This window comes from Podarcis gaigeae (genome assembly GCF_964106915.1).
Source record: "Podarcis gaigeae genome assembly, chromosome: 12".
Classification (NCBI taxonomy): Eukaryota; Metazoa; Chordata; class Lepidosauria; order Squamata; family Lacertidae; genus Podarcis; species Podarcis gaigeae.
The window spans coordinates 34,825,058-34,852,347 of record NC_139688.1 but is presented as its reverse complement, the minus strand read 5'-3'; the positions used below and the strand labels follow the sequence as shown (position 1 = coordinate 34,852,347).

The window sequence follows — 27,290 nt, the reverse complement described above, 5'->3', positions numbered from 1 at the left end:
CACAAGAGACGACTCTACACATGGACATCACCAGATGGGCAGCATCGAAATCAGATTGATTATATTCTCTGCAGCCAAAGATGGAGAAGCTCTATACAGTCAGCAAAAACAAGACCTGGAGCTGACTGTGGCTCAGATCATCAGCTTCTTATAGCAAAATTCAAGCTTAAACTGAAGAAAGTAGGAAAAACCACTGGGCCGGTAAGATACAATCTAAGTCAAATCCCTTATGAATACACAGTGGAAGTGAGGAACAGGTTTAAGGATTTAGATTTGGTGGACAGAATGCCTGAAGAACTATGGATGGAGGCTCGTAACATTATACAGGAGGCAGCAACGAAAACCATCCCAATGAAAAGGAAATGCAAGAAAGCAAAGTGGCTGTCCAAGGAGGCCTTACAAATAGCGGGGGAGAGAAGGCAAGCAAAATGCGAGGGAGATGGTGAAAGATACAGGAAATTGATTGCAGACTTCCAAAGAATAGCAAGGAGAGACAAGAAGAACTTCTTAAACGAGCAATGCAAAGAAATAGAGGAAAGCAATAGAATGGGAAGAACCAGAGATCTGTTCAAGAAAATTGGAGATATGAAAGGAACATTTCGTACAAAGATTTCCATAATAAAGGACAAAAGTGGAAAGGACCTAACAGAAGCAGAAGACATCAAGAAGAGGTGGCATGAATACACAGAGGAATTATACCAGAAAGAAATGGATGTCTCGTATACCCCAGGTAGTGTGGTTGCTGACCTTGAGCCAGACATCCTGGAAAGTGAAGTCAAATGGGCCTTAGAAAGCACTGCAAATAACAAGGCCAGTGGAAGTGATGGTATTCCAGCTGAACTATTTAAAATTTTAAAAGATGATGCTGTTAAGGTGCTACACTCAATATGCCAGCAAGTTTGGAAAACTCAGCAGTGGCCAGAAGATTGGAGAAGATCAGTCTACATCCCAATCCCAAAGAAGGGCAGTGCCAAAGAATGCTCCAACTACCGCACAATTGCACTCATTTCACACGCTAGCAAGGTTATGCTTAAAATTCTACAAGGAAGGCTCAAGCAGTATGTGGACCGAGAACTCCCAGAAGTGCAAGCTGGATTTAGAAGAGGCAGAGGAACCAGAGACCAAATTGCAAACATGCGCTGGATTATGGAGAAAGCTAGAGAGTTCCAGAAAGACATCTACTTCTGCTTCATTGACTATGCAAAAGCCTTTGACTATGTCGACCACAGCAAACTATGGCACGTTCTTAAAGAAATGGGAGTGCCAGATCACCTCATCTGTCTCCTGAGAAATCTCTATGTGGGACAAGAAGCTACAGTTAGAACTGGATATGGAACAACTGATTGGTTCAAAATTGGGAAAGGAGTACGACAAGGCTGTATTTTGTCTCCCTGCTTATTTAACTTATATGCATCATGCGAAAGGCTGGGCTGGATGAATCCCTAGCCGGAATTAAGATTGCCGGAAGAAATATCAACAACCTCAGATATGCAGATGACACAACCTTGATGGCAGAAAGTGAGGAGGAATTAAAGAACCTTTTAATGAGGGTGAAAGAGGAGAGCGCAAAATATGGTCTGAAGCTCAACATCAAAAAAACGAAGATCATGGCCACTGGTCCCATCACCTCCTGGCAAATAGAAGGGGAAGAAATGGAGGTAGTGAGAGATTTTACTTTCTTGGGCTCAATGATCACTGCAGATGGTGACAGCAGCCACGAAATTAAAAGACGCCTGCTTCTTGGGAGAAGGGCAATGACAGGCCTAGACAGCATCTTGAGAAGTAGAGACATTACCTTGCCAACAAAGGTTCGTATAGTTAAAGCTATGGTTTTCCTAGTAGTGATGTATGGAAGTGAGAGCTGGACCATAAAGAAGGCTGATCGCCGAAGAATTGATGCTTTTGAATTATGGTGCTGGAGGAGACTCTTGAGAGTCCCATGGACTGCAAGAAGATCAAACCTCTCCATACTGAAGGAAATCAACCCTGAGTGCTCACTGGAAGGACAGATTGTGAAGCTGAGGCTCCAGTACTTTGGCCACCTCATGAGAAGAGAAGACTCCCTGGAGAAGACCCTGATGTTGGGAAAGATGGAGGGCACAAGGAGAAGGGGACGGCAGAGGACGAGATGGTTGGATAGTGTTTTCGAGGTTACCAGCATGAGTTTGACCAAACTGCGGGAGGCAGTGGAGGACAGAGGTGCCTGGCGTTCTCTGGTCCATGGGGTCACGAAGAGTCGGACACGACTAAACGACTAAACAACAACAACAACAACAACAACATGACCCCAGTCAAGCTTGCAAAAATTTACCATTTGCCCGATAATAAATGCTGGAAATGTAAAGAAACTGAAGGAACATTCTTTCACCTTTGGTGGACGTGCCCAAGGATTAAGGCTTTCTGGGAAATGATCTATAATGAATTGAAAAAGGTACTTAAGTACACTTTCCCTAAGAAACCAGAGGCCTTCCTCCTGGGCATAGTTGGCCAATTGGTGCTAAAGAAGGATAGGACATTTTTTATGTATGCTACAACAGCAGCAAGAATACTCATTGCAAAGTACTGGAAGACGCAAGACCTCCCCAGACGAAGGTGATAGACTATATGGGACTGGCAGAGATGACGAGCAGAATCCGAAACCAGGGAAGAGAAACGGCGGAAGAAGATTGGAGAAAATTCAAGGACTATTTAAAGAAATACTGTAAAATTAAGGAATGTTAGAATGACGCTGGATTATAAAATAAGAGGTTAACAGCGGTATGGGATAATTTAAAGAAAATAAATAATATTGAAATTAAGGCAAAAGTAAGGGAAGGATTTGCTGATAACTTTATCAGAAATTAGAATACAGAAAGGGAAGGTATGAGGAAGTCGGGAAAGTAAGCCACAAGAAAGTGTAAATTGAATTTATACGTGTTTATTGTTTATATCATTTATAATGTCTTTTTTTTCTTTTTTCTTTGTTATTGTGCTTGGTTGATGTGTTAAAAATCTGTGGAAACTTCAATAAAAATTTATATATATAAAAAAAGTACTTAATTCGTTCCGGAGGTCCGTACTTAACCTGAAACTGTTCTTAACCTGAAGCACCACTTTAGCTAATGGGGCTTCCTGCTGCTGCCGCCCCACCGGAGCACAATTTCTGTTCTCATCCTGAAGCAAAGTTCTTAACCTGAAGCACTATTTCTGGGTTAGCGGAGTCTGTAACCTGAAGCATATGTAACCTGAAGTGTATATAACCCGAGGAACCACTGTATTGGTTACAGATGTGAGCGGTTTCACTTAGGCAATTGCATGAAGCAATACTATATCCTGACTCCTGCCTGTCTGCAGGAGCCCCATGATATACCCCCAGGGTCACTGCAATGGGGTCGTGGCATGGCCCACGCCCAGGCTTTGGACAGGAACCATACTCCTGGATCCCTTTAATGGGATACCCAAAACGTGGAGGGGCAGGCCAGAGGCAACAATTGCCCCTCCCATGACAAGGCTTACCCAGTGCCTAACCTTACAAAGTTCTGACGATTGCTACTAGGCAGGCGAAAGCCAAATGGCTGGTGCCAATTTGCCAAGTGGAAAAATTCCTACCCGGCCCCAACAACCAGGTGACCAACATTAGTCATAGCAAGGTAATGGTCAAGTAACACAAGAAAAGAGGGTGGGCGGGCTGGGAGATCCGATGGAGGAGACGAATGGAGGCTGCCTTCCCCAGCCGCGCTGCGATTTAAACGCCATATGGCCACACCCCCTGGCTAACTCGACTGGTCAGCCAGGGGGCGTGACATGATGGCTTGGAGTCCTAATGACGTGGGCAGCATCCCTCCGCCCACAGCCGGGTCACTGGTAGGTCCCGGGTCGCTGCCTGCAACGCAGCCCCCCCCGAAAAGCGGACCCATTTTGTTGGAGCAACAGTGCGACCATGCCCCCACCTGAACTTAAGTACCCTCACCCGATGAAGCTTGCACAAGCAACCTGTGACTTCTCCTACACGGAAGTTGCCACTATACCTGCCTCTTCAAGCCCCTGCTGGCCCTGGGGAACAGCTGGGAAGGGGGAAGAGGGGATTCTACCACCCTGCTTCAGGCACCCTCTGTCCCTACACCCCTGGCTTATCCTGTCCTTGTAGCCCTGGCTCCTGCCTCGCAGGAGGCGCAAAACCCCTTAAATTGCTGCCCCCTTCCCCTGTATCAGACTCTGGCCCTGTGGCCTCTGCCACACACTCCTCCAGGCCCTGCCAGTTATGCTGACTAGAACAATATTAAAAACAGTTAATACACTTACTTTAGAAAGCTGGAACAAAATGAAAATGTTGCTTTTTTTTCTTTTTCAGAGAAATCCACTATTTAGTTTTTAGCACGTGGCACCCATACTATATAAATTTTTAATTTGTTTAGGCTTTGCAACTTGGCTAGTGGCATATAAATCAATATGACTGACAAATCAGAAAGACAACAATTAAGCTGATGACACTTTTTCTGACATGGATGTAAGTTGTGGGGAAAACGTCAAATGCTTTGTGTTTGACATCCAATTATATTTTAATTCAGTGTTTGATATCTGATATTTAACAGTATTTGATAATTGACATGCAATGGTTTTTTGATAGTTAACATGTGGCATTATTTGGAATTTGAGAGTTGGCAGCTTCTGCTGAGAACTGACATTTTGCTCTCTGAGGTAGCAGCAGCAGCCAGAGATCATCGGAGGGGGAAGTGAGCTGTTCACCCTCCACAGTTGCTGGAATTCCTCCTCCTCTTGAGGAAGCCAGCCTTTTTGCACCTTTGGCTGGCAGAGGAAAGCCTGCCCCACTGAATGACTGATTGAGAATCCATCTGGGAATGAGGGATATATCATGATCTGGGCTGACCAGAGGAGTGCCCCTTTGTGGGGAGCTGCTTGGGAGGGGGGGGGGAGCAAGGGCAGGCAGCAGGTGTGTAGCTTGTGGGAACTTCTGGATCCTTTGCTGTGGCCTCAGCAGCACAGAATGCCTTCCATCAGCTTTGGCTGGCGGCCCAGCTGCACCCCTCACTTCTGTTGACTGTGCTCTCGTAACCTCTAGGTTAGATTACTGCAATGTGTTATACGTAGGGCTGCCTCTGAAGATGGTTTAGAAACTTCAGTCGTTGCAAAATTCCATGGCCAGGTCACTCACGGGAGCAAGACAGTTGGAACATATTACACCGATCGTACCCCGACTGCACTGCCTGCCAATCAGTTTCCAAGACCAATTCAAAGTGCTGGTTTTGACCTATAAAGCCTTAAATGTATTGGGACCACAAAGACTGCCTCTCCCTGTATGAACCAACCTGGACCCTGTGATCATCATCTGAGGCCCTTCTTCATGGGCCCCCTCCAGGAGAGGTCTAGAGGGCAGCAAAGCCAAAATGGGCCTTTTCTGTGGTGGCTTCCCATTTGTGGAATGCTCGTCTAGCACCTTCACTGCTTATCTTTAGGTGGCAGGCAAAAATGTTTCTCTATAACCCGGCCTTTGGCTGATTAAAATTCTATGGCCTTATAATGTATTCGTGAGAGTGGTGTATTGGTTTGTTTGTTTTATTACATAATTTATGCTCTCATTTTGTTTTTTTTTATGTTGTGAACTGCCCTGTGATCTCCTGATGAAGAGCAGTATACAAATTTAATAAATAACAATAATAATTTCAAGCCTGCTCAAATAAAAACCATCAAGAGATACCGATATTAAAAGCATCCAGTTTCACATGAAAAATACGAAATATGAGTTGAAATGAAAGTTCATGATGAAGTTCAGATGTCTCATCCAATGTTAGCATGGTGACCATGGGAAATCTTAAAATAAATAAAATGAATATTCTTTATAGTATAAGTAAACTCCCTGGCAAACTCCCTTAAAAACCTTTCCCTAGCATTAATTATTGCAGTTTAAAGAAAAACAGACTTCCTGGTTACAGAAACTGCTTTTCCTCACAGAGACACATTTCAGGCTTGTCGTTTGGCTTCCAAATATGCCTCCTAAATCCATTGCAAGCATTGTTCCTTCACAACTAGGGTTTTAAAGTTCTGCATTGCAAAATGCCATTTTAAAGCTATTTTTATGGAAAAATGGCACTGCCATATGTCTGGATTTTCCCAGACATTTTTTCATGATTTCCACCTGGGCACTACTGCCAACTGCAGTATTCCGGAAATCCCGGATGTATGGCAACCCTACTCACAACCCACTTGGTGGTTCCTGCACCCCCACCTACCCCCCACACTTCTATTGGCTACAACAGAATGCTTTTTCCAAGTGTGTGTGGCAGGGAAGGCCTCTAAGCACACATGTGCATCACATTAGCAATCTCTGTTGGCCTAGAATAGAGAGCACGTTTTTAAAAAAAATGTACAGGTGATGGGCTGGATTGAGAAGAAGTTATCAGAACTTGGATGCCATTGAAATCAATGGGACCACCTAGCCATGATGCTTGGTGATTTATTTAGTGTGGTACTGCTTATTCTGTAATGATACCTCAATCCTTTTAAAATCAAAAGTATGTTTTAAAATCAATGTTTTAAAACTACATAGATCCAGGCCTGGAAAACTTAGCTACGAATTCACACAAATCACAACAAAAACCCTTTTGTGCCCTCTTGTGGTCAGTGTCTGCTAGAATTAAAATAAAGGGATGTCAAAATTACACGGATAAGGTGTTGTCATGGGAATATGCTGCAGTTAAAGAAATCTGCAGGGAGAGCAGAGCAGGAGTTACTCACCAAACAAGAGTTCAAGAAAATATATCTAAATTGTATTTAAGTTAAGAAATTAACCAGCAGTAAATTCAATCAGTCCTGAATATATGGTTAAGTGAGTTTATCAAGGACTTACCCCTTAGCTATTTATCCTCTTTTTGTCCCGGTCTTTGGCACAAGCACTTTGGAACCAATCCAAACCTTTTATCTTCACAGGAAGCTTGTGAGAATATTCCAACAGCAACCCTGTGAGGTAGGCAACGTCTGAGATAAAGTGAGCGCCCCATGGTTAGCTAGGGAACTTTGTGTCTGAATGGGGATTTGAATATGGGTCTAACCCATTTCTGATCCAGTACTCTAACCATCAGAACTGGCTAGTTTCTTTTTGGCCATATTTCTACAGTAACACTACATATACAATCCTCTGCATTTGTACCCACAACTGAAATCAGTGTCATTGAGTTCAACGGGACTTATGCCAAGGTAAGTGGCTATAGGATAGAAGCCTAGAAAAATAATCCTTGCCCTTTCTTGTATTGTATGTATAAGTGAGGGGCAGTATGCAGCTTTAAATTACATATTTTTTAAAAAAAGAATTGAGAACTGTGCAGCGAGGTGGATTTAGATTTGTGGATCAAAGTTCATTGGCTCCTTGTATTGTCTGTGCTGCATGCTTTCTGGACCAGACAGGTGGGGGAATGTGGTGGCCTTCGAGGCTGGAGAAGATTCAGATATGATCACAGGTAATGTGCCTCATAAAAGATCGGGGGGGGGGGGAGGTCACATTCAAGAATGACCATAGAGACTAGAACCAAAATACAACTTTATAGCTAATGCAGTGTTTGTGGCCAACATACTTTAAAAGGATTTTAGAAAATAGAGCTCAGAACCACCACCACTGAGCAAGCCTTCTAAAAAACAATTTTGTGTCCCCTTAGTTATGGCATAAATATAAACTGTCATTCTTGAAAGTGCCACAAGACTCTGGCTGCAATCTAGAGACACTTACCTGAGAGTAAGCCCCACTGAATTCAGTGACACTTACTTTAGAGTAGACATAAATAGGACTGTGCCATTTGTTCCTTTAGTTGCAATAGTCCAAAATGGCTACCCTTCTGAAACTTAAAAAGCCATCAGTAGTGAGTTACTTGTAAAATAAAATTGTTATCACCATCAGATCACATTTGTAACCTGTCTCTTTTCCGAAGACCTTTGCGTGGTACACATTGGATTTTCCCATCATGTGAAATATAGGTGGGTTAATATATGGCACTGTTGAATATAAGCCATGCCATGAATTTTACAAGAGAGTGTAGGTGAAAGAGGTCCAGATAAATATAGTTTATGTATGTAAAATATCAACAATATGATACTTTCTTCTAAACATTTATAGCAAAAATAAAATTTTAAATAACATGTTGCAAATAGATGTAGTGAAAATAAATACTAGTGTCATTTGTTAACCTTAAACATATGTTGGGCTTTCTTGTTCTCTATTGTGTGTTTGCTTTTTGTTTTTAAATAAGGAATCATGCATGATATTTTTAAAATTCAGAGATAAGAAAGCTTTAATCTACGGCCTTGACAAAAAATGTGATCATATGCAAAATGGTATGATGAATGCACATTAGAAGATTTGGCATTACCATATTCTCAATATACTAAAACATCAGTTTCATGAATACATGTTTTAATCATAACATTAGGAAGAAAATCTGATTTGCAGAAAAATGCTAAGCAGGCGAGAGTGTATGAACCTTCAATAACTGAGTTTTCCTTTTCTCTCTCTTCATCTTTAAATTCCTTCTTACTGTTTTCATGTCAACATTTGCATTTGAAAAATTATAGCTACAACTATGCAATTCCATTGTTCGCCCTTGCCAGCATCAAAATGGCAACTTGAAATATTTGTAGCATGGGTGCTTTTATTTTTCGGATTGTATTTCTGAATGAATAAACATTCCCAGCTTCTTCAGTAAATGTTTGCCATGCTATTTAAGTCAAAACATATGAACTGGGAGCATGCATAGTGTCTATTATTTTGTCCTTGATGTAAGCTAAATACATTTCAGCTACAAAAAAGTTTTTTAAAAAAAATGAAATCCATTAATGCCTGCTTGTTCCCAATATGTTTTTTTTCCCTTTTACTGTGTAGTGTGAATGGGTATGTTACCTATAATAAAGACAATTCTTATAAAAGCATTTTTTTTAAAGTCCAAGGGAAGGATATTTTGTTAGGAGCTTATGTCATGATGCTGGACCTCTACATATATCTCTTATGCACTTTTCTTTATTTTGGCTAAAGTCAATAAAAAGCCTGTCATGCAAACAAACGAAAACAAGTCAAGTTGCTGTTGCCATATGATGCAGCACATTCAAGCTTTGCAAATGTTTTCCTCTCCTAATTATTAATCAACTAGAAGCAAATAAGGTGAAGGGAGGGGGAGTGAAATCAGCCTTAAGTGTATTGTTGTACAAACATGTGCACTGTACTGTTTTATTAAGGCACTGAAGAAGATAAGCTTGAAAGTGCCACCAGCATCTCCACAGTGAGTGAGCTGAACATTAATGCTATGTTCAGCTGTTTTGCTCTTTGAAGCCTAATCAGGGCTGGGCAATAATAATCTACTAGACGGTTTTGTTTTTCTGCTGAGTTACCTAGCTCTTGAGTTTCCTTTCCTGCCAAGTATACCACACTTTGCATTTTTCCCCAAATTCTGTTAACTATTGGTGTCCTCCCTCCAATATAAGCCTGCCCTCCTCAGATTAATGGCGGGGATTGAAGGAGCTGATGAGGCCCACACAGGGAGCCAGTTCTGTAGATATATATTTTTAACTTCTTTAAACAGCTGATACCTTTACCATATTACAACCTGCTTCTGATCCTCCTCTCACTTTCAAAGCAGTTTGCCGTGTAGCATGGCGGGACGCCATTTGAGAAAAACAAGCCTAAAAGCCACTTGGGCTTACAGAACCATTTGTGTTTGATGGGGTGGGGCGTGCGCGGTTTTGTAGCCTGGCCAACATATTTTGCTATTGAAACAGAAGGGGAGAAAGAAATCAGCTAGCTAATTCTATCAGTATTTATGTGCATTCTTGTAACTTCATGTTTGCATGCTTATTTCGCTGTGTTTTCACAGCATCAGCGTAACATTCATTTAATATTTTAAACTAATGCGTTCGGTTTTTGCAATGTTGGCATTTTGCGGCCACTGAATTATGAAACTCACATTTCTTGTTGAGAACGCAATGAAACTGCATAGGATGCAGCCTCTTTTTGAGCAACAGAGGGCAGTCTGCGGTTTTAAAAGATTCAGCAGCTGTCTTAGAGGGCCGTATGCAGCTCTGACAGGCTGAGGTTGTAGAAGAGCAAGATTCAACAACAAACAGAAGCATGCAGACTGGTCAATCTATAATTTATTGGAAACATTACTGATCTTTGCAATAACATCTAATACATGAATGAAAGAGAACCCCATCATTTGAAGAAAAAAAAACAAAACCACCAGATACCAGAGACAGTTATGTCTGTAAAATACACATCATTATTTTTCAGCCAGATATTTGCTTGCTTTGAAATTATCAGCATTCAGCTGATGGACACTTAATGAAACCGTGTTCAAAAAATGCCCTTATTTATTCTGTGCTGTATTAACATATATCTGAATGTTTATCTTCGGACGTTTTAATGTGACACAAATGATACTAAGTAACTTACTTGCATACATTGCTTGATAATATGTTGACTATTCTGGAGCTACTACATTAGTGACAAAAATACCATAATAATTGCAACAGAGAAAGCCATTGTCTCTTCCCTTCATTACTAATATCATCTTTTCAATCATATTAGTTGTGGCAGATCAAAGTGGGAAAATAGCTTTTTTTAAAAAAAGGAGCAAAACTAAATGTTAGGATACTTGTTCAGCAAATGCTGAAGTATAAATACTCCTAACCTGTTATCTCAGAGGAAATTTTGCCACCAATTAGAATGATACGAGGACAGTGGTAGCGATGTGGGTGCAACTGCTTTTAACAAAGTAATCACGTGGGATTATTTCTTGCACAGTAGCGTTTAGCAAACACGATAATGTCAACTGGTTCGATGAAAAAATGAAGTCAGTGTTGCATTTGACATTAACAGAATGCCATTGTTTTTCCATTAATGATTCTTGTTAAAGTTATGCAAAAGATATATAAAATAACAGAGGGCAGAGCAATCCTAACAAGGCAGATATGCTGGTGTATCACCTTAACCGCTTGTGTCCAGAGGCAGTGGCGTAGCGTGGGTTGTCAGCACCCGGGGCAAGGCAAGTAATTTGCGCCCCCTAACCCGTGGATTTGCGCCCCCTAACCCCCAGATGTTGCGGCCGGTGCAGCTGGCCCCCCTGCACCCCCCCACGCTACGCCACTGTCCAGAGGGTCTGTGGCTGGAGTTGGGGGTCAGTGTTCTGCCCTTCCATTGACTCCTAAGGGGCGGGTTGACTTATAGCTGTATTTTTGGTGATGTAAGTTACATCAAGTTCTGTGGGTGGACCCAGTGAATGATGGAAATTAGGGTGCAGTGCAATTTTGTTTATGCCTCACCCGCAACACAACAATTCCCCAACCTTGTGCCACTGTGGGTGTAGCTAACACGACCAGGGCTCTCTATCACCTGGTGTAAACAGATAGGGGGAAGTGCAGTGGAGAGATATTCCACATAGCCTAACCTCTCCCAGTTGACATATTTGGAAGTTCGGATTGCACTATAATTCAAATGAAATGGAAAGTATCCTAACATACATTTAGCAAGCTCATATTGGATGTTACAGACACAGCTCCTGCAAGCAGCAGGCAAGATTCCCTATGAGGAAAGATCACATAACGTTTAGTTGGGGCTTTTTAATAGCAGCTTCAGGAGGCTGACTTAATTTTCATTGGGAACATGGCAGGAGTCAAAGGGTTAACCACTTCCACAGTTCTGATATGGATCCCACCCCCTTCTATTTTTTTTAGGGAAACACCATAAACTTAACAAGTGTTTAGTTTGATGATAATGCATAGGAACAGTATCTTTTCTGTGTTTAATAAAGTATTTCAAGACCCTGAAACACAGGGCATTGTTGACAGTTTATCGTCCTTATTCTGTTGGCCTTCTACAGCAAGGAAGTAGAGGAACTCACAGTGTATTTTTCAAAGCCCTCAGAAGAAATGGCATTCCTAGCAAGTTTGAAAACACACACATACAACTTAAGAGTGGTAGGTCAAAGTTATTAGCAAGTCTTTCAATGTAATCATTTCAATGACAGCTATCCCCACTGGCTGGAATATGAGCAATGGAGTTCCAATCTCTTAAGAAGTGGGATAAGACATTTATTTCAAATTATAGACCTATAAACTTAACCAACATTGTGCCTAATTTATGCTCCAACTATTTCTCAAACCTGAGAGCTGAGCAGATCCTGGTTATCTTTTTGGTTTTTGCTGAGGAGCAGGCTGGAGTCAGAGCTGCCCATTCAACCATGGGGTGGGTCACTGATTGCATTTGTTCATGAATCTGTGACAGTAAATAATGTTAATTTGTTCATTGTAGATCTGGCCACTTTTGACATTACCAGGGCATTAGGAAGTGCCACTTTTAATTGGATTTAAATAAAAATTTGGAATGTCAGTAGCTTCCGCTAATTAAAATTCTTTACTTCACCATTTGTTACATCTTATTCCATTGGATTTTGAAGGAATTCCGTATCTGTGACCCAGGTTGTTAAGCAAGGATGTAAACTTGCTTGATTTAATTTTGTTCATTTATTATATTGTTATGAGTTTGGGGGCAGCGGGGAGTAGGCAGTATGCTGGATTGAGCAAGTGTTAAAATCTAAAACAAGGATTAAAATTCCTGGAACATTCAGGCTAACTTCCTGGTGTGGTGGTAGCCTATGAGCCATTAATGAAACAATGGAAGTGGTTCTGTGCCAGACAAAAAAAACTGCTTGCTGGTAGTTAGAAAGACAAAGACCAGAGTTGAAAGTTGAGTCATGTGAGCAGGAAGGAAGAAGCTGAAAGCAAGACAGTAGGCTGGGAAAGCAGAGAGTCAGAGCCATGCCTCATTTCTGCTTGAATTTGCTTGTCATTGCCCTCCCCCCCAGGATCAGTGATGGGCATTGCCTAGGGAGAGTTCCATGGGCCAGGCAGAGGCCTGGGGGGCCAACCTCATTTGGCCCATGTGCTGCAAGTTCCCCAACTTTGGTCAGAAGACATGGTGACAGAGTGATGTAGCCCTATGCTGCTCTCTTTGATCATCTAATTATCTTTCCTTGCTGAGGCTTATGTCGTCTTGGAGCTGAGTCATGGATTAGACACCGTTAACTGGGATGCATACAAGGTTGGAGTGGGTGGAGCATTCATCTTGGACTCTTTATTGACTCCAATGGGTGTGTATTAATCATAACATCTATTTTGCTGGTGTTCTTCTGACAAAGGAAGCAGAGGTTAGATGACCAACTGCGATGGATGCTTTAGCTCAGGGGTAGGCAACCTAAGGCCCGTGGGCCGGATGAGGCTCAATTGCCTCCTCAATCGGCCCACGGACAGTCCAGGAATCAGCATGTTTTTACATGAGTAGAATGTGTCCTTTTATTTAAAATGCATCTCTGGGTTATTTGTGGGGCATAGGAATTCGTTCATTTTCCCCCCAAAATATAGTCCGGCCCACCACATGGTCTGAGGGACGGTGGACCAGCCCACGGCTGAAAAAGGTTGCTGACCCCTGCTTTAGCTGCATTGCAGGGGGTTGGACTAGATTACCCTTGCGGTCCCTTCCAACTGCAATTCTATGATTCTATGAAATGCGATCTAGCCCTGCTGAAGGCTTGGTAACCAACTAACCTGGCTATTTCCTTACTTCCCCAGCACACCCATCTTCATTTTCTCCCCTTACAATGACAATCCTATCATTGTCCAGTCAGCTAACTGAGGACAGGCTTGCACTGTCAAAACAGATATGAACACAACCACTAACATTTAGCAGACTTGCGTGAAATGGCCCCAAATTTACCCAAACATCCATAAGATACTAAACAAGCCTCACTAAGCCCTTTATTGCTCACCTGCCTAGTAGATGCTAAAAGCTGTTTTCCTTGCTTTTGCACATAGATTTGCTAGCAGCTGTTTCAACATTTATAAACACTATTCCTCCTGATTGCCAAATAACCATAAATTCATTTATGCATATTTTTGTATTGCAGGCGTAAAAATAATTACATGTCTGATTAAATCCACTTATGCCTTCATGTCTTACTAAATCTCTAATAGATATAAATTGTTGAAATGCATTGCATCGGAACACATAAATATTACGGGTGCAGCCTAGTTTATCTTTACTATGGTCTGAAGCACAAACAATGAATGGAAATTGTTATATTCACACCATTTCTTTCAAACTGGGGCCTCAGTGTTTGCCCTCATGATAGTGTGATGCTCCAGGTCAATCACTGAGGAAGACAATTCCTTATCAAAAAGTTAAGTTATTCTCTCACAAAGCAGCACATATATTAACAAAGAGAAGACACATAGCACACTTCAGTGAGTAAAGGACTTTTTATGGTATGAAGGCATCCATTGTATATTTTCCTTTTCCCTACATCAATGTTATTCTAAATCACAGCACAGAACAATCCTGGTTCCCTTGAAGTGATCCTGCTTCCTTCAGCAGAAGCAGAATCTGACCCATACTATTTAATGATGTGTTCAAATCTATCCCTAATATTGAATCAGGCAAATATCACTGCAATGCTTGGTAATGGTTTGACTACTATTAATTCATTTGGTATTCATTGTGTTAGCACTTATCATAATGAATTCATTTGGTATTCATCTGAATGTCGTAAGTATTCCGAGTGATACTGCAATTTAGTATTAATTGATATACTACCTAATTTCCCCTACAAAGGAAAAAATTGTGCTCTGCTCATGAAATACACTCTTTTAACATTTTATAGTGGTAATAATGATGAGACTGAGATACCTAATTAATATATTGGACATTATTCTTTTATGGTAATGCCAAATCAATTTTAGAATATATGATATGGTGCAGAATTACCGTAAGGAGTGTGTGTGTGTAACAATATAAAACAATTTGCTTTAACCTTTAAAAGTGCTTTCATCAACAGGTGAGCACAATAAACGAGTTGCATGGTACTATGCATTTTATATCCTCTCTGGAGTCATGGTTTCAGTTTTGAGCTAAAGGCGAGGGGAAATCACAGCTTCGGTTCTAGAATTCAGGCAGCCGATTGGTTGTGAGTAGACCTCAAGATGCACAGGTCTTGAAGAAAAACAGGAGAGAAGGGCTGCCCATTTTAGAGATTTTAATTCTTTATATGAAGCTTAGGTTTCAGCATCACTACACCTCTCCCTCCAGGCAACCCCCATGTGCATGAAACTAGGCCAAAATACACATGAAATTAGGCTGAGGGGCATGTGTCCCTCAGACCACGGGTTGCTGACTGATTTCGGTGATGTTTGTGAGGTTATGAAATAAACTAGAAATTGACTTCTCTCTGTGTGCTAGACATATATTGGTTTTGTTCTCTGCAGAATGTGTGTAAGGGAGTGATTGCATCAGCGTGGACAAGGACAATGTGGTCAGCCAGACCCACAACCCTAAATCCCTCTGCACCAGGGCTGGATCAGCAAACAAAAACCTTCTCTGAAGAGTTCCCACAAAGATAGACTGGTTGCTGTAAATGTAAAAGAGATGAATATTCAAAGGGAAGGATAGGTTTAATTGATTTCCTATATCTGCACGGTGAAAACTCAAACATGATGAATGAAATGAATTGTTAGATCTGATATGTGATTTGGAGCATAATGGGGTTTGAAAGCGTAACCTGCAACCAGGTGACTTAACTTTTGAGGTATTTGTCATGGGTGTTGGTGTAATAAGCAAGTCACCGCATCAGAATTGGGCATTTGAGCAGGTTTGGGAAAGAAACAATTCTTCGTTTGTCCATGGGGGAAGAGGGTTGAGGGTCACAAACCAGAGGCCTTACAGTAACTGTGCAGGCACATTGAATTATAGCAAGATGTGCACATGTGCTCTTGTTCAAATTCCATATGTTTTTAAGGGGTGCATGTGCAGTGGAACAGTTCTTAGTGGGTTGTACACAAGGTCTCAATGCATCCACTCTCCTTGGTATGCTCAATTTAAAGGCTAAAATGAATCCTGTATTATGTATATGCCAACATACTTCAGTCCATAATTATTTCAAAGAATGGTCCAAAGTCAATTTAATCTGCTAGTTCACAAGAGAAGTTTCCTTCAAACTCCTGGTCTTTTATTAGCCCTTATTTCTCTAAGCAGGTAAATTTGGGTAAGTAGGCTCCAGTGAGTGATCTTTCATTTCCTTGAGATAGAGAGCAGAATTGGTCAGTGTGGTTCTGAAGCTTTCTTTTCCATGGCAAAATAAAGGGAAGCTTTGTAGCCATCATTAAATACATTCACTCTAAGATTTACTGTGGTAATCGTGACAAAGCAAATGGCTGTTTCTTTGGCAGCAAAAGAGTTTTAAGAAGACAGTAGGCATTGTTGTTGTTTGCCTTGCAAATTATAAAATACCTCAAAAATTACATGGTGTCAAACCGTGTGACATAGATTACAAAAATAATATATAGCTCTGAGTTTTATTAAGAAAATTACACCAGATTAACTCTTAGTATCCTGAGACACGATAGCATATCTTAAACTTTATTATTACATAGGAATGGTATTTTGTTAGAAGTATGATTTTTTGGAAAGCAAAATATGGCGTGCAGGTGGGAAGAACAAGCTAAATTGTAGGGGGTTGGATATATATGTTGGAGATAAGCAGTGTCCAGTGCACAGCGGAATGATGAAAAGTACGTGCCAACATGCTCTATATTACTTTATTTACACTTCAAAGCTGGTAATTTACAGAAAAACATTTTCCCTCTGCCGGAGCAGAGAAAGGCATCCTCTCTCCTCTAAAGCACGGAGAGAATCACACACTGAACTGCAAAGAACAGTGAAAAAAACAGGAAACCAGTGTACGTCACATCCAGTCTCCCTTCCCGTGAGAAAACCCAATAGCATTTGACTGTGGAATGTAAACATTGTCTTGTGACAAGCACTTCGCTGCTCAGTGAAGGAAGCAGAAACCAACATCCTCCCCCTTTCTGTGAACATCACTGGGCAGCGTGTTCGTACAATATCAGTACAAACCCAACTTCTGCACATAGGTACAGTGTTGATCCCTTGATACAATCTTGGACAATACATCAGCAGGAATTTCATTACCTGGCATATAGGACACCGTTACGAGTCCCTTCTGAATACGTTCCCTAGCATGTTGCAACTTCAATTGCAAGTGCTTCGTGCTTTGCTTACAACCTTCAGAATTCAGCAAAGCCAAACATGCTTTGTTGTCCTGGTAAACCTGGATTGGACATTTGACAGGAATTTTCATGTCTTTGCACAATTGTAACAACCATTCACAATCCTTAAGTGAATAAGACAGTGCATTCAGTTCAGCTTCACAAGTACTTAAGCTAACTGTTGTTTGCTTCTTGCATGACCAATCAAATAGACCCTGATTGTACTTATAGCAAACTCCAGACGTACTTTTCCTGTCTGTAGTGTCACTTCCAAAACTTGCATCTGCAAATATCTCAAGACCACCAGACTTCTGATTGTTAAATCTCAGTCTGTAATGCATAGTGCCTTTCAAATACCGCGCTATGCGTTTCAGAGCTTTCCAATCCTTAACAGTAGGATTGTTGACTTGTCTGCTTAGCAAATTACAGCTAACAGCAATGTCAGGTCTTGAACATCTGGCAATGAAGTTTAGCTTGCCTAGCACACTTCTGTACAGTGTAGTATCAGAAAATGCTTCTCCAGTGTCATCTACCTGATAACCTGTTGCCATCGGTGTGTCTACAGGGTTAGCATCCATCAGGTTTAGTTTGCTTAACACATCAGCAATTTTACGTGACTGGTGTATTAGAATGTTACCATCTTGATCTCTCTCTATTTCCAGAGATAGGTAGTTGTTTACCTCACCAAGATCTTTCATGTCAAAGTGCTCTTTCAATTGAGCTAGGGCATTATTGTACATTGTGACATCCTTCCAAAAGAATAAAAGATCATCAACATAAAACAAACAATACAGTTTCTTTTGCCCCTCCTCTTTGACAAATACACATGGATCAGCTTTCCCTTGCTTAAAACCTAGAGAAAACAATACTTCAGTGAGTTTTGTGTGCCAACACCGTGCACTTTGTTTGAGACCATAAAGGGACTTCTTCAGAGCACAAACAAATCCCTGTTTTACCTGTACGCCATCAGGTGGAAGCATATAAAGTGATTCATCTAGAGATCCGTACAGAAAAGCTGTATTCACATCATGGTGACTAATGTGTAGATTCTCTTCTGCAGCTAGCTTGAGCATAAGCCTAATGCTCTCATACCTCACGGTGGGTGAGTAGGTCTCGTGATAGTCTTCACCTGGTACCTGTGCAAAACCTCTGGCTACCAATCTGGCTTTGTGTCTGACTATCTTGCCATTTTGATCAGTCTTCGCTTTGAAGACCCATTTGCTTCCAAGCAGTTTCATTCCTGGAACTACTGGAACAAGGTCCCATGTTTTGTTCCTTTCCAAGGAATCAAGCTCAGCCTTCATGGCATTTAACCATGGCTCAGCTTCCTTTGAATCCAAATCCTGGATTTCTTGGAAACTTGAAGGTTCAAACACCTTCTTGGTGCTTTTAACAGCTGTTACTGCTATCTTAGCAAACTCATCAGCAAATCTCTTTGGAGGTCTGCCTTTTGTCGCTCTCTGTGACCTACGAATTAGCCTTAAGTCTTCAATACTCTCCTCTTCCTGCTTAGGAGAAAAGTGACCTATTGTGAACAATGGTTCCTCTAATTCTTGATCAGAGCTTTCAGAGGGTCGCATAGAGGCTTTCGCACTCTTGAAATCCTCTGAATCACCCGATTCAGTTTCAGACTCAGACTCAGAACCTTCATCAGTGGGTGTGGGTTGTTGCGGTTGCTTTTGACTATCCTCAGTTTCATCACTGTCATCAGGATAACATTGGAAAATTCCCACATTCTCCCCCCACTTGGCATTGTACTCAACACTTCTTGTGAGCTTAATTGCCTTAGAGTCAGTCATCATTATTCTGTAAGACCCTTTCTGATAACCTAGAAAGATACCATGCAATCCACGCTTGTCTAACTTGGAGTTTTGTGGTGAGTGAACCCACATGTCAGAACCAAAAATTTTCATGTGTTTGATGTATGGCTTCTTGCCAAACATCTTCTCATAGGGGGTACAACCAATCGCTGAAGATAACCTGCGATTATAACTGTAAGTGAAACATGAGAGAGCTTCGGCCCAATAACTCTCTGGAAGATTGGCATCATGCAGCAAGGTTTTTAACCCTTGAAGCAATGTCTGATTTGCTCGTTCCGCAAGTCCATTCTGCCATGGCGAGCGAGGACTAGACAAATCGTGTTGAATTCCTTTCTCAGTCAGAAAAGCTTCAAACTGCTGAGAAGTGAATTCTCCCCCGCGATCAGTGAAAAGAGTCTTTACCTTCTTTCCATGCACATTTTCCAACCAAGCACAGAATTCCTTGAACCTTGGAAAAGCCTCTGATTTCTGCTTGAGATTGTACACATAAATATACCTGGAAAATGCATCAATGAGAACCATGAAGTACCTGTTTCCACCCAAAGAGGGCGCTAGTGGTCCAACCAAATCAGCATGAACAACCTGGTATGGTTCTGTAGCTTGCCTACTAGACACCTTACCTTTCGCAGCCATTTTCACCTTGTTTGCTGCGCATGCCTTGCACTTCATGTGGTACCTGCAGGGTTTAATAGTCATACCTTCAACCAAGGCAGGCATTTTAGATACTGCCTCAAAATGCAAATGACCAAATTTTCGATGAAAATCGTGAATACATTCTGCATGCAAACTTTTGTTAGAACCTGCAATGCAACAAGTGTCATCCTGCACAACATCATCAAAATACAAAACATACAAACGATCAACATATTCAGCATGCAATACATAATCATTTTTCTTTGTGATGATGCACCTTTTGTTCTTAAAGGAAACGTCAATTTTCCGCTCATTCAGCTGTCCAACGCTGAGCAGATTATGCTTGGCATCTGGCACATAAAGCACATCCTGTATCGATAAGTCCAAACTGTGAAGAACAACAGTTCCGTAGCCTTTACTGGGGATTGTGTGGTCATCCGCCTGGTGAATCGCACCTTCCTGCGGTGTAAAAGACACGAACAGTCGCTTATCGTTGCACATGTGGTGGGTCGCCGCTGAATCAACAACGAAGAAAGATCTAGATGTCTTCTGGACCTCTGCAACCTTTGGAGTGAAGCGTGAGACCATTGCCTTGTGCTGCGTTGTCCTGGACACCGGACCTTTGCCTTTGCCTCGGCCTTTTCCACGCGATGAGCTTTCGCTGCGCTGCTCTGTCTTGGCCCTGGGATTTCTGCATTCCCTCTTCATATGGCCTAGACGTCCACACGAGTAGCATTTCACTGCCTTCAAAGCTTTGGCGCCATCTGGTGGTTCCACTGCACTATGGGATGACGTCTGTGAAGTCTCCCCCTTGCCCATGCAGCTATCACCCTGGCGGTCTGCTTCATTCTGAATCATGGCAGTATCACAGGCTACTCTGAGTTGAGCATTTGGCTGATTGGCATCAAATTCCCCACTTGCCTCATCCAGCCTTCTGCAGCTAGCCATCATGACTTTGGCATTAGCCTTCTGCGTCATCTCTGCTGCTTTAAATCAGGCTGCTTCATACAAGCTGTGTCTGTGTACAGCTGCTTCAATCCAAAAGCAAATTCAAAAACAGCCTCTGCTTTGTGAATCTGTGCCTTTCTGCTTAACTGCTTTGCTTATCTGCAGCTGCTTCAAACCGCATTCCAAAGGCAAGTTCAAAAGTGAAAGTTCTCTCTGCCGTCTTAAATTCATGCTGCGACACTGCTGCAGCTGCTTTACTTTCGATTTCCCCCAGCATAGGAAAAATTTATCCTCCTAGCCTTTTGCCTGTGCCACGGCAAAAACCGGCTATAAAAGTTCAAAGTCCAGCTATAAAGCCATTAATTAGAAGCTGGCAGGCTGCCCGGAGCTGTAGCACATACCTCATCAAATCATCTTGACGCGCAGAGATATCGTCCGATCCGGCCCTCTGCATTCCGATCCTTTGCCGGCACTCCAATTCTTTGCTCCTTTGTTCCTTTGCCAGGAGCCCGACTTCTGGAGTCCATTCTCAAAACACTGCGTTTTTCTGGGCCCGGAACCAAATGTTGGAGATAAGCAGTGTCCAGTGCACAGCGGAATGATGAAAAGTACGTGCCAACATGCTCTATATTACTTTATTTACACTTCAAAGCTGGTAATTTACAGAAAAACATTTTCCCTCTGCCGGAGCAGAGAAAGGCATCCTCTCTCCTCTAAAGCACGGAGAGAATCACACACTGAACTGCAAAGAACAGTGAAAAAAACAGGAAACCAGTGTACGTCACATCCAGTCTCCCTTCCCGTGAGAAAACCCAATAGCATTTGACTGTGGAATGTAAACATTGTCTTGTGACAAGCACTTCGCTGCTCAGTGAAGGAAGCAGAAACCAACAATATTTCCTCATTTAAAGTAACTGTGGATCTTAAATTCAGCTAATTTATGAAGCTAATTGAATTTTTACTTATTTGCTCAGAAGCTGCCCTATACCAGATCAGACTATTTGTTCACCAGTATTTTCTAATCTGATTCGCCGTTGCTTTCCAGAGTCTTAAGCAGAAGGCCTTCCTTGTTAGCTTCTATCTCTGGGGTGGGAAACCTTTTTGCTCCAAGGCCATACCTTTTATCTCTGCTACCCCGGCAGGCCAACTTTGACCGGTTCTCCCATCAACTTGCCAGTCACTTGACATCAATATCAGCCAACGTGCAGGGTGTTCAACAATGCTTTGCGCAGTTTTAGCAGTTTTAACTGTAGACCCTGCTCCCTCCCTGCCCCCAAACAGAAGCCTTTAATCAAGAGAAGTTGTCTGGAACCTAAGCAATAAATACACGCTTGTTACACCATGTACTAATTTTCCAGAAAAGGCCTAATTCTGACATTGTAAAAAAAAAAGGTTGAAAAATATACTATCCTCTTATCATACTAATCAGTGTATGCACTTGTTATCCCACTTGCTTGGAACATGTGTCTCTACACACAACTACAAACTATGTCTTTGTGTTCAGGGATTAAGCCCTTCTGGAACACAAATGACTTTGGGGTGGGGTGGGAATCATTTTCCACTGCAACCCCCAGCACTATTCTGCTAGTAGATAGGCTACCGTCTGTCCAGTGCTGCCTGTATATAATACAGCACATTAGCCGATGATTTAGTAAAATTGGTCCTTTACTGAGTGTCCTCTCAAATTTCTGTGTCAGACAGCTGGAAGGTTTTCAAGCATGTTTCCAGTTGTGAGTAATACTGAGCATCAAGCATGCTCCTAAGTGTCTCTTTGTGGCAATACTTGTAGATTTAAGTGGTATTAATTAGAAGCTAGTGTTCATAGTGGAGGCGTATATGAGGCAATAAATACCTTTTGTGGGTGACTGAAGGCCACAGAGCCGTGAATCCAAGGTGTCTGATAACCAGAAATGCTGCTTATTACAAGTGAGACACAATATGGTGGCCCAAAGCCTTAGTGCTTGATGTAGCCTTGGAGAGAAAGAGATCAGACTGGGGCAAAACTCTAAAGAATATTTTAAAACCTGCTTAATGGTTTGCTAATTGCAGGCATTATCACAGGACATATCAAAGAGCAGCTGCTTAAAGCTGTAGCACTCCATGTAGAGCCATACTAAGTTTTTTAAAAAACTAAAATAAAATGTAAAACACCAACAGTGAAAAGTATACATTTATCTGCCTTGAATCTCAATCCAAAATAGCTTATCTGCCTGTATTGTGCAACTGTCCATTGCTAAAACGTGGTTAATAATAGCCTTCCTTATATGGATGGCAGGGGTGCCAACTTGAATAAAATATTAGGAGGGCCCAGGTAAGCCCGAACCTACATAATCAATCAGAAGATTCAGCACAGGCACACCATCTGAATGGCAGTGCCTATTAACTTTGTGGGGGCAGCCCCCTTAAATATGTTATTGGCAGGGCTGAAGGGACCTTGGCCTCCTAGGAGTTGGCTCATATGATGATGATGATGATGATGATAATTTTATTTATATCCTGCCCTCCCCAGCCATAACCGGGCTCAGGGTGGCTAACATCAAAATATAAATACATTAAAACATAAAATCCAGCAATCAACTGAAATACAGCTTAACATCGGATTAAAATCAAATAAGTTCAGAAGGCAACCGGCAAATTATGACTACAGGGGTTGGGAAACTTAGATATTCACCAGGCTCAGCTATTTATATGAGCCAGTGAGAGGAGTTAGAGAGGCCTCTTATATATAGGGTCTTGTAGGAGGAGAGGGGTCAGACTGGGCCCTGACCAAAGGCCTGGCAGAACAGCTCCGTCTTACAGGCCCTGCGGAAAGATGTCAAGATGATGGGTGGTGTAAAGTCAAACACAATTTAAATTAGGTGTCAGGAACCTGAGGCCTGCCAAATATTGTTGGACTTCATCAGCCCCAACCAGCATGGCCAACGATCAGAGCTGATTGGCAATGTGGTCCAGTGACACCTGAAGTGTAGCAAGTGTTCCCACCCCAGATAGGAAGCATGTGCTTGCTGTCCTTTCCTCCAACCAGATTCCAGCAGGATTTAAACGTCACACAGACTAGTAAAGTAGGTTAAGCTGACAGCAAGTAACTTGCCAAACTATCTTAATTAGTGATGGATTCACTAATTAAAACTTCTCTTCTAGCCATGGTCAGAATATCAACAGGTTGGCAAGAGCTGGGTACAGAGCAATGGGAGCTCATCACCGTCACATGGATTTGAACCGCTGACCTTACGATCAGCAAGCCCAAGAGCCTCAGTAGTTTAGACCACAGTGCCACTCATGTTCCTTAAGTGGTGTGTCGAAAGCACACCAGTGCAAGTAGATAAATAGGTACTGCTGCAGCGGGAAGGTAAATGGCATTTCCATGCACTCTGGCACTCATCACAGTGTCCTATTGCACCAGAAGCATTTTAGTCATGCTAGCCACATGACCTGGAAGCTGTCTGTGGACAAACACCGGCTCCCTCGGCCTGAAAAGTGAGATGAGTGCCGCACCCCATAGTCAAATTTAACTGGACTTATCCATCCAGGGGTCCTTTACACCTTTACCTTTCAACAGATCCATAAAAAGGAGATTTGAGAAATACGTAAAGAGCGTAAAATCCTTGATGTGTTTTAGAATATTCATAGAGCACTAGAAATCCCAAACCTGTTTTACAATATGGGCTGGGGTAAGGTATTAAAATTTCCAGCTTGCTTGTCACCCTTTACCAACAATCATGTGAATTTGTGCTCACAGTTCAAGACATCGGGAAGGCCAAGTGTAAAGTCTGTTTTCCCCGTTTCAGATGTGCATAGCCTGGGGCACTGTGTTGCAATCTAACGCCACTTGTTGCAACAGATATTTTAAAGACAACCCTGCTATTCTCTGACCTTGGAGATCTTACAGGAAATTGGAAGTGCAAACACTCGGTTTTGCATAAAAGCAGCATCAGCTATGATGCATATTGGCATCTATTCCAGCCACAAGAACATAACCACAAAACAGAAAAAAAGGATCAATATTGTTTGGAAATGAGGATGCTAAGTAAAAGTAGCTGTGGCTGTGCTTGTTTTGTTTAAAAACAAACAAAATGAGTCATCTATTGAAGATTGTAATGAAAGGTTTTTTTGTTTTTTGAAAAGGTAGTCTATACTTGCTAGCAAGTGAAAAGGTAATATTACCTGCTCTCTGCATAAAATGCACACCAACAAATACGCAAACAACAATCCCCACTTAGTTGTTTTTTCCCCTGCAGGTGACACATTCTGCTTTGAGAGAATTTAATCTTAAAAGACCGTGACCCGTAATAAAAAGGTATTTCACCAAAGGTATTCTACATATGCAGAGAAATAGCATCATGGAGCCCTTGTACTATGGAAGCAAGTAGAACCGATGGAGAATGGTAAGTAACACTTTACTTGATTTTCACTTCTATAGTTTGGAAAGTAACAGAATAGTTATAAAGTCCAATTAAATAACACAAGAGTCGAACTGAAGGCATAGACTTAGCCTGGGGGCAGAAAACAGGCAACACGTTCTTTCTATATGGTTTCTTCTTTCATTTTTCCTGTGAAGGGGAATGGAATATTTTCTAAGAGCATCAGAGTTGATCCAGCTGCAGCAACTGAACCATTTAAAAATCCTAACTTGCAGTCGGAGAAGGTGTTCAGCTGTTTATAGAAAGGCATAACATCTCAATCCACAAAATAGTTTGCTGGAATGGTAACATTTCCTTTGACTGGCACCCAGTTTTAATATACTATCGAGCAAATTTAAATCACTGGAACCTCTTTTCATGTAATATGTTTAGGTTTGGGGACTAATTCTGATATACACCTTTGTAAGCATGGATTCTTATGCTTTCATTTAGAATTGAACTCCAGATTGGCTTAATTTTGCAGCCTCTTATTCAGTGGCTTTTTGAAATATGCTTACACACATCAGTGATTACAGCAGCCATAGGTGAAAATACATAGTGTGACATTTCACATATAATGCCAAATTGTGACTTTTCTCTACAAGAATAATCATGGAAGGAGTTTTGGACTTCTGTACTCCATCTCTTTCTTCCCCAGCTCTAATAATAATAATAATAATAATAATAATAATAATAATAATAATAATTCTATATCTATATCATCTATATCTATATCTATCTCTTGCCATCTGGCTGAGTTTCCCTAGCCACTCTGGGCGGCTCCCAACAGAATATTAAAAACACAATAAAACATCAAACATTAAAAACTTCCCTAAACATGGCTGCCTTCAGATGTCTTCTAAAAGTCAGATAGTTGTTTATTTCCTTGACATCTGATGGGAGAGTGTTCCTCATATCCCCAGAATAATAGTAACTTCCTGTTTTTCGGCAAACCACAGGTTACCATTACTTCTAAACCAGCAAACCATGGCTTGTGCTTCCTCTACAAACTAGGATTGCAAACCAGGGTTTACTGAAAATTAGAAAGTAACTAATTATCTTAAGTGTGCGTGGGAAGGAAGGAACGAGCCCGAGTTTCCTTCAAGGCTCAGCCTCAGTTACATCCGAATGAGACACCTGTGATTGTGAAGCTAGTACAGAATAGTGGTTGTACACAAAACTCTGAACTGAAAACCAGAAGTTAAAATTTCAAGCCAGTCATGAACTATAGGTTGTTCTTTGGAAAGCTCCTCTTTTGTAGTTTCTCATCCCAGTGGCAATACAGGGCTACCTTATGCAGATATCATAAAGATTGCTGAGATACATAGATGAAAATGTAAGGAAAATGCTACATATATACTTAGGATGGGACCATAAAGCATATATTATGTGCCTAATGGAGCTTTGAGCATTATTTTCTTAAGCAGCAGTGCCCTGTGCCGAGCTGCTTTTGAAAAGTGGAGAAGGGGATTTCAGAAATAGATTGTGATAAGGCATAGGGATGTGCTGCTCAAAGAAAAACATTCAAAAATCCCACTGGGCATGGTTGTTAACAGTGGGGCTGAAGGTGATATTAGATGAAAGGAAAAAATGACTAAGGAAGAAACAATAATTTACAGAGCATGCTAGAATACTAGAAAGGTAAATGGTTTTCTTTAACCATTCTTATCATGTATCCTTTCTTGCTTTCCTGTTCCTGTTTGGAATTTCCCAAGATATGCATTTACAAGACATATGAAGCCTATGTTGACTAAAAACTAAACAAAACACAGTATAAGTTTAGTAATCACTGAACCAAGAGCATTTACCTACTTTAGATTACTTACTATAATAGACTAGTCATATCTATTTGTATGTTTTATTTGATCTGATGATTTTTTTTATGTCTAAAAAGATTTAAAACATTTCATAATATCTTTACGACCACAGAGAGCATCTCATTTAATTTTTGTGTAGAAACAGCCCCCCGTAATTCCATATTCCCCATCCAAATAATCATTTGCACATTTTTTCTGTCAGCTGTAACACCAAGGTTATTCTGTAGTGACTTAATTTGCAGATATTTCTGTAGAACATGCTGCTTATTTCAATATGCTTTTGACTTCCTAAGAAACTATCAAATTCAGCTCTGAGACTGGTGTTATTCCCTTAGGGAGTCCCAAATGAATTTGAATTTTCCAAGGGCTTCATGCACCATTTGTTGTTTATTCCTTTGTAATAGTATTATTTCCATTATGATAATAGGATTATGTTCATCATAACATGTGTTGTCTTCCATAGCGTAACCTCACCTTTTCCCCCAGGAAAAGAGAGAATGTGAAAAGCTTAACAGGTTTCGAGTAAAATACAGTCCTGTGGTCATAAAGTTTTAATGTATGTTTCGTGCAAGTTGGTATATGGTATT

At 41.3% G+C, this 27,290-nt stretch overlaps 1 long non-coding RNA gene across 1 annotated transcript in view; it reads left to right on the top strand.

The window, feature by feature from the left end:
* Nucleotides 1–6,921: 6,921 nt before the first annotated feature.
* Nucleotides 6,922–27,290, top strand: part of LOC310828270 — a 63,223-nt gene continuing 42,854 nt past the window's right edge. Inside the window, exons 1-3 of the long non-coding RNA XR_014556805.1 lie at nt 6,922–6,982; nt 11,853–11,949; nt 24,725–24,871. This is a non-coding gene — a long non-coding RNA (uncharacterized lncRNA). The remainder of the gene's footprint in view (nt 6,983–11,852; nt 11,950–24,724; nt 24,872–27,290) is intronic.